Source organism: Lemur catta, chromosome 1 (genome assembly GCF_020740605.2).
Source record: "Lemur catta isolate mLemCat1 chromosome 1, mLemCat1.pri, whole genome shotgun sequence".
Lineage (NCBI taxonomy): Eukaryota > Metazoa > Chordata > Mammalia > Primates > Lemuridae > Lemur > Lemur catta.
The window spans coordinates 280,525,562-280,533,196 of NC_059128.1; the positions used below are offsets into that span (position 1 = coordinate 280,525,562).

The window sequence follows — 7,635 nt, forward strand, 5'->3', positions numbered from 1 at the left end:
TGGAGTTTTTTTTTTTTTTTTTTTTTGAGACAGTCTTGCTTTGTTGCCCGGGCTAGAGTGAGTGCCGTGGCGTCAGCCTAGCTCACAGCAACCTCAAACTCCTGGGCTTAAGCGATCCTACTGCCTCAGCCTCCCAAGTAGCTGGGACTACAGGCATGCGCCACCATGCCCGGCTAATTTTTTCTATATATATTTTAGTTGGCCAGATAATTTCTTTCTATTTTTAGTAGAGACAGGGTCTCGCTCTTGCTCAGGCTGGTCTCAAACTCCTGACCTCGAGTGATCCACCCGCCTCGGCCTCCCAGAGTGCTAGGATTACAGGCATGAGCCACCCAGGGCTGGAGTTATCTGAAGGCACAACCAAGGAAGAAGTGGTTTTTGGCAGAATTTGGTTTGTGGAGGGTTTTTGGCTGGAGAGCCTCTGTTCCTAGCTGGCTGTTGATCAGAGGCTGTTCTCAGTTTCTTAACACTCGGCCTCACTAACAGGACTGCTTGTTTCATCAAACTGTGCAAGCCAGGAAGGCAATAGGGAGAGCCCACAAGCGTGATAAAAGTTACAATCTTATGTAACATAATCACAAAGTGACATCCCACCACCATTCTTGTATCTTACTGGTTAGAAACAAGTCATAGATCTTGCCCACACTCAAGGAGAGGGATTGCACAAGGGCGTGAATACCAAGAGCCTGGGATCACTGGAGGCTGTCTTAAAGTCTGCCTTAGACTTCAAAGTGAAAGAGTGATGTTCTTTGAAAGAGACTGTTAAGCAAATGAAAAGACAAGCTATAGACTTAGAGGAAATATTTGTGAAACACGTCTCATACAGACTTGTGTCTCTGAATACATAAAAAATAAGAACAACCAATTTTAAAATGGACAAAATTAATTCACATTGTATGCCTGTATCAAAACATCACATGTACCCTATAAAGATATAAAACTATTATGTACCCATAATAATTAAAAAGAAAACAATGGACAAAAGAGTGAATAGATAAATTTAACCAAGAATGACAAAGAAGTGCATAAAAAGGTGTTCAACATCATTAATCATTAGGAAAATACAAACTAAAACCACAATGGGATGGATACTGCTGCACTCGTATTAGTATGGCTAAACTTTAAAACAACCGCAACAAAAACCTATAGCAAATACTGGCGAGTATATAAAGCAACTGGAACTTTTACTATGTGGATGATAAAAATGCAAAATGGTACAGCCACTTTGAAAAACAGTTTGGCAGCTTCTTATAAAGCTAAACACATACTTATATTATGTGCAGGAAAGGGTGAACTCTGCAGGCCTGGGTTGCTCAAATCTTGCATATTCCCAAAGTCTTCAGGGTGGTCATTGGTCCAGCTTCTGGGAGATGACCTCTGAGACCTTGGCCACTCCTGCCTGATAAGAGTGTCCTTGTGTGCTTCTTGGGGGATGGGATCCTAGAAGCTGAGGTCAGTCACATGGGTGCTGCATGCCCACATGACTAATCCCCAATAAAAATCTTGGCCATCAAAGTTCAGGTGAGCTTCCCTGGGTGGCAACACTGGGAAAATTAAAGGCCATCTTTGAGAGTCCACTGGGAGAGGACAACTGGAAACTTCTACTTGCTTTCTCCTGGACTCCACTCTATGAGCTTTTTACTTTTGCTGATTTCAATCTGTATCTTCACTGTAATAAACTGTAATCTTGTTTTAACAACTTTTCTGAATCTTGTGAGTCCTTCTAGCAAATCCTCAAGCCTGAGGGTTGCCTTGGGGACCACCAGCACTCCATAGGGTCTACCTATACTTCACTCATCTGAGTGGGCCCACATTTCCTGTATGAAATAGGACCCATATTTCACTCCTACGTGGGAAAATGTGAAAATATATATTCTAACAAAAACCTATATGTGAATATTTATAAGGGTCTTAGTCATGAAATCATCAAAAATTGGAAATAATAGAAATGTTCTTCAACTCATGAATGGATAAATAAATTGCGGTTCACCTATACAAGGCAATACTGCTCAATAATGAAAAGGAATGAACTTCTGGCCAAAGTGGAAGAAATAAAATAAAGAAAAAAAAAGGAATGAATTGATGAGACACAAAACCACCTGCATGAATCTCAAAAGCGTTATGCTTAGTGAAAGAAGCTAGATTCAACAGACTACGTACTTAATAATTCCATACATATGGCACTTTTAAAAAGGTTAACTTTCTGGGAATAATTGAAATATTTTATATCTTGAATGTGATGACATGTCTGTATGTGTTTGTCAAAATTCATTGAACTATTCACTAAAAACGGTGAATTTTATTGTTTGTAAATTATACCTCCATAAACCTAACTTAAAAAAAAATAGCAATGACTTGGAAATTTCTGGAAATCAAGTAACCTAGAAATTTGTCAAAGGATTTTTGTCCTGCCTCTGGGCTTTACCAAGTACCTTATTGCATAATGTTATGTCATGACATTCATTTCAGTCCTCTGTGAGATTTTTTTTTATTTTTATTTTGTTTTAGCAGATCTACCCCATAATACTTATTTAACTTTTAAATTTTATTCATATGAAAGAGTATATATAATGGAGATGTAACTTATGAAGCTCAATATTAAAATGAACTCCTTTGAACCGCCCATCCAACTTAAGAATTAGAACATTTTCCACGTTGTTGAAGCTGCCCTTTTGACTTTACTCCCTTGCCAGCCTGAACTTTATCAGACACTTGCTTTGCTCTTTATAAATAGTTTTCCTAAATAGTAGAATTCCCTTATAGCATATTGTTTAGTGTCCTTGGTTTTGAGTTGTGTAAAGTGGGATTATGCTATATGTAGACTGTGTCAGCCAAGATCTCTCTAGAAAACAAAAGCCCATTCTTCTGGTTCAAATGAATGATTATATTGAAGAAACTACAATTGTGGCCAAAGTTAAGGGAACCATCGAGGTGCCATTGAAGCTCCTAGGGACTAGCAGCCGTGGAAAGCCATGACCACCCTAGGTCTGATGGCGTCTGGGAGCACACCTGTTACCAGCTGCCCTGAGAGCTGGGTCACTGGGTCACTGGCTTAGGAGCGCCCGACAGGAGCCGCAGTTGTGCAGGGGATCACAGCTGCCACCAGCACAGCTCCAGCGCGTGAGTGAGCAAGGAAGAAATACTCCTAACTTCTCTTTCTTTTGCTCTGTGCTGTCCTGCCCGTGTCTCCTACTGGGGGATCTGGCTGAAACAAGAAGGCCCCAGTGCAGCAGTCAGTTCCATTCAGCATCTCGGGACACGGCCCAGGCTGTGGAGGACAGATGGTGATCTGGTGGGGGTAGAAGTAACTTCTGTCAATATTTTTCCACTGAATACACAATTGTTTCTTAGGTTCCTCCTTGTTGTGTGTGGCTGTGGTTGATTGACTTTTTAAGTACTCTTTAACATGCCATTGGGCGGCCAGACCATCATTTATTAATCCATTCCTTTGTGGGTGCACATCTGGGTTTTTTCTAGTTTTTTACAATTATGAACAATGAATGCTGCTATGAAGATTTCTGAGACAATGGAAAGAGGTCTTTGCCTGCAACCCAGAGTCTCATCAAAGGTGGGAGGTATCCTGTGCTTTTCACAACCTTTCCTGGGACAGACGTGACTTAATGACCCAATCAGGTCACCTCACCTCACTCCATGTGAAGTGGCAGGACAACCGATTTTGGTTTTTATTATGATAAAATATATGTAACGTAAAATTTGCCATTTTAACCATTTTTAGTGTACAATTCAGTGGTATTACATGTTCACAGGACAACTGGTTTTTTAGTAATTGAACAGCTAACCAGCATGATTTTTTTTTTTGAGACAGAGTCTCACTCTGTTGCCTGGGCTAGAGTGCCGTGGCATCAGCCTAGCTCACAGCAACCTCAAACTCCTGGGCTCAAGCAATCCTTCTGCCTCAGCCTCCCGAGTAGCTGGGACTACAGGCATGTGCCACCATGCCCGGCTAATTTTTCCTGTTGTTAGTAGAGACGGAGTCTCACTGTTGCTCAGGCTGGTGTCAAACTCCTGAGCTCAAGCAATCCTCCCTCCTTGGCCTCCCAGAGTGCTAGGATTGGAGGTATGAGCCACCGAGTCCGGCCCTGGAATGATTTTTAAACCAAGATTTCTCCCACAATTTTACATACATATATATTCCATTTGTCACATCTCTTGTTTTATATATAAGAAAGGTACTCACAGTTCTTGGTGGAATTTACTTGAGAATGAAAGCACAAGTTTTTATTTTTATGTTTTTTTCCCTAAGGGGACCTCAAAATTTTAAAGGTATAGTGAATGTAAAAAAATGCCTTATGAAGCATAAGTTGATGATGTTAATTTTGTCAGTCTCTTACTGAGAGGCATTTGGGGTATTTTCAGTTTCCACAATTACAAACAATTCTGCCATTAACACTGCTATCTCTGCCTCCTGTGTGTTCTTGAATTTCTTTAGGGTACACACTGAAAAATGGCATTTCTAGGACATGGGAAATACTACATTTTAATTGAATAAATACTGCCAAATTACCCTGTCAATTCTTAAAACTTCTAGAATAGTTAGATTAGGAACCTAATATCTCAGTCATTTTCCAGAGCCCGGAAGATCTCAAAGCATGTTTGGGCAGGTGTTCCTGAAATATGTCATTTAAGTCATGTCTCTCTCAAGCTTGCTTGAGTAACTGGTACACAAATCTTTCCCAATTTGATTCACTCAGCAAGTGTTTATTGAATGTCTGCTGTGTGCTGGTGCTGCTCCCAGCTCTGAGGATGCGGAGACAAGTCCCTCCCTTCCATCAGGAGGAGGTGGTCTCACAGCTGTGAACTCGGGCTGCTCTCACGGGTGCCTGATCCGTGATAGGAACACAGCACGTATGTGAGCATGCTGGCCTTTTTTAAACAAGAAAGTTTTCCTATTAATAGCAGGCAAATTTTTAACTTTCTAAAAATATACCATCTTCAATTTAGTCCATAATTATCAAAATTCAGGAGCTCAAAATTGTACCATATTTACCCAAGATAAATGAAAACATTCCCACAAAAGACCGTTTGTACCAGAATGTTCATTGTGGCTTTATTCCTAATATCCAAAAAATGGATACAGCTCAGATGTCCATCAATAGGAGAATGGAGAAACAAATTATGTTATATTCAGCACTCAAAAGGAACGGACGACTGATACACGCAAATAGCATGGATGAAGCTCAAAAACATTATTCTGAGTGAAAGAAGAGTGTGTATCATATGACTTCATTTATATGAAGTTCTAAAACAGGCAAAACTAATATATGGGCCCAGCAGAATGGCTCCCACAAAGAAGGATGGCGAGAAGGGCAGTGCTGCCATCAACAAGGTGGTGACCCAACACTACACCAACAACATTCACAACTGCATCTATAAAGTGGGCTTCGATAAGTGTGCCCCTCGGGCACTCAAAGAGATCTGAAAATTTGCCATGAAGGAGGTGGGGACTTCAGATATGCACATTGATACCATGCTCAAAAAGTTGTCTGGGCCAGAGAAATAATGAATGTTCCACACGTGTGGTTGTCCAGAAAATGTAATGAGGGTGTAATGAGGATGAAGACTCACCAGACAAGCTCTATACTTTTGTTACCTATGTACCTGTTACCACTTTCAAAAATCTACAGTCACCGTGGATGAGAACTAACCGATGATTGTCAGATACATCAAATAAAGATATAAAGCCACAAACAAAACCCCCTAATATATGGTGGAAAAGTGAAGCTACCAGGGATGCGGGCAGGGATCAAGTGGGAAGGGGCATGAGGGGACCCTCTCGGGTGATGGTGAGTTTCTGTATCTTGATGGGTGGTTGGGGTACACAGGTGCATCTCATGAAACAGGAAACTGGGGATTTGTGCATTTCATCAGATGCAAATTTTACCTCCAAAAGTAAAAAATAGAACCATAAACAAATATTGAACTTTAATTAATAATGTGCATGCTGAAGCATTAGGGGAAAGTGTACTAATGCCTGCAACTCATTTTAAAATAAATGAAAAAAATAAGGTGGATTGATGGAGAAATGGGTAGACAGATAGAAAGATATGAAACAAAGCAACTATTATAAAATCATAAATTGTAGAGTCTAGCTGGTCTCACTCTGTCACCCAGGCTGGAGTTCAGTGGCATCATCATAGCTCACTGCAACTTCCAACTCCTGGGCTCAGGTGATCCTCCTGCCTCAGCCTCCCGAGTAGCTACGATTATAGGTGTGACTTTAGGACTATAGGTGAGCCATCACCTATAGTGGCATGAGCCATCATGCCAAGCTTTAACTAATCTTTTATTGGAAGGTTAAAATTTAGGCAGATAAAACTCAATTCAAATTTTTTGCCATGTAGCTTTCTAGTTGGTCGCTTTTTTTTTTTTTTTTTAAAGAAGCCTCTTTCCTACATTGTGCAGGAGGAGATTAAAGAAGAAAGTCTTTGGGAGACTCAAATGCCTCATCTCATCCTTAGCCGTGTAAAGCCCTTTCACAGCTTTTTGTCAGTCTAAGTGAAGACTGTCATTCTCTGTGAGAGGAACTTTTCTCTGGAGGGATTTAGGGAAGGGTAGAGGAGGGGCAGGGAGCATAGGACAGTAAGAGATTGGAACAGACTCTTCTCAAGGGGCCTCCATCTCCCTGAATGCCTCCCAACTCATCGTTTACAACATTTTTGTGGATACTCAAGAACCTTTCAACCGAAAGGAGCTAAGACAGAGCAGATAACTGAGCCATCCGTATTCAAATGCAGAGGGCGCACTGCAGTTTAATTACAAACTGTTCTTGCAATACACTGCTCCTCTTACCTGCAAAAACAAGGATCATCAAGGGTTGACTGAAAGATGTTTTTCAGAAACTCAGGAAGTATCTGTAGATTAGTGATGCTGCTGAAACAGGTGCTTTCACATCACCTGCAACTCAGTTTGGTGATCTGAGTCAGGTATCCTGCCCTTTACCGTGTCCGATACTCTGATTCTTGGACAGCTGAGGGGTTGAAATTACTCCAGAGAAGGTCCAAATTCATTTTGTTCAGGACCTCCACACCCACTGAGGGATGTGCCCAATTCACCTAAAAAGGGAACTTTTCTCTTGACTTTTTTTTTTGAGGAGCTCTAAGCTCAGCTCTCAGCTCTAAACTGAAAAAAAATGGGCCCAACCTGAATTTCTTTTTCTCTCCTTGGTTTCAAAAATTTTAACAAAATTATTATATCCTTGTTTTAATAAATTCAAATCATATAGACATAAACACATTTAAAAGTTTAAATTCCCTTCCTACTACCCATGGCTCCCCCTTAGCGAATCCCACTCCCTGGGAAAAAACATGGCTAAGAGTTTGGTAGTGGCCTCACAGAGCTTCTCCTGCACTACATAAGCCCACAGATGGGCTTATTTTATGCTCATACAAATATATTTATGCCAGTGGAATTGTATTGTGCATATGGCTTTGCAACAGGTGTTTCTTACCTAGCCATGTATTCTAGATCTCTTTTCACATCAACATCTACAGTCTGTTGTCTTCTTTTTAGCCACATGCTATCCCATAATATGAATAATATGATGATAATCCATTGTTGGATATTTGGACACTATAGAAATTATATTACATTGAATGTTCTTGTACATATGCCCTA

The 7,635-nt window shown here is 40.6% G+C and overlaps 1 pseudogene; it reads left to right on the forward strand.

Annotated features, from left to right (window-relative positions):
• The first annotated feature begins 5,296 nt into the window (after positions 1-5,296).
• LOC123620582 lies at positions 5,297-5,672 on the forward strand (annotated as a pseudogene).
• The last annotated feature ends 1,963 nt before the right edge of the window (positions 5,673-7,635 follow it).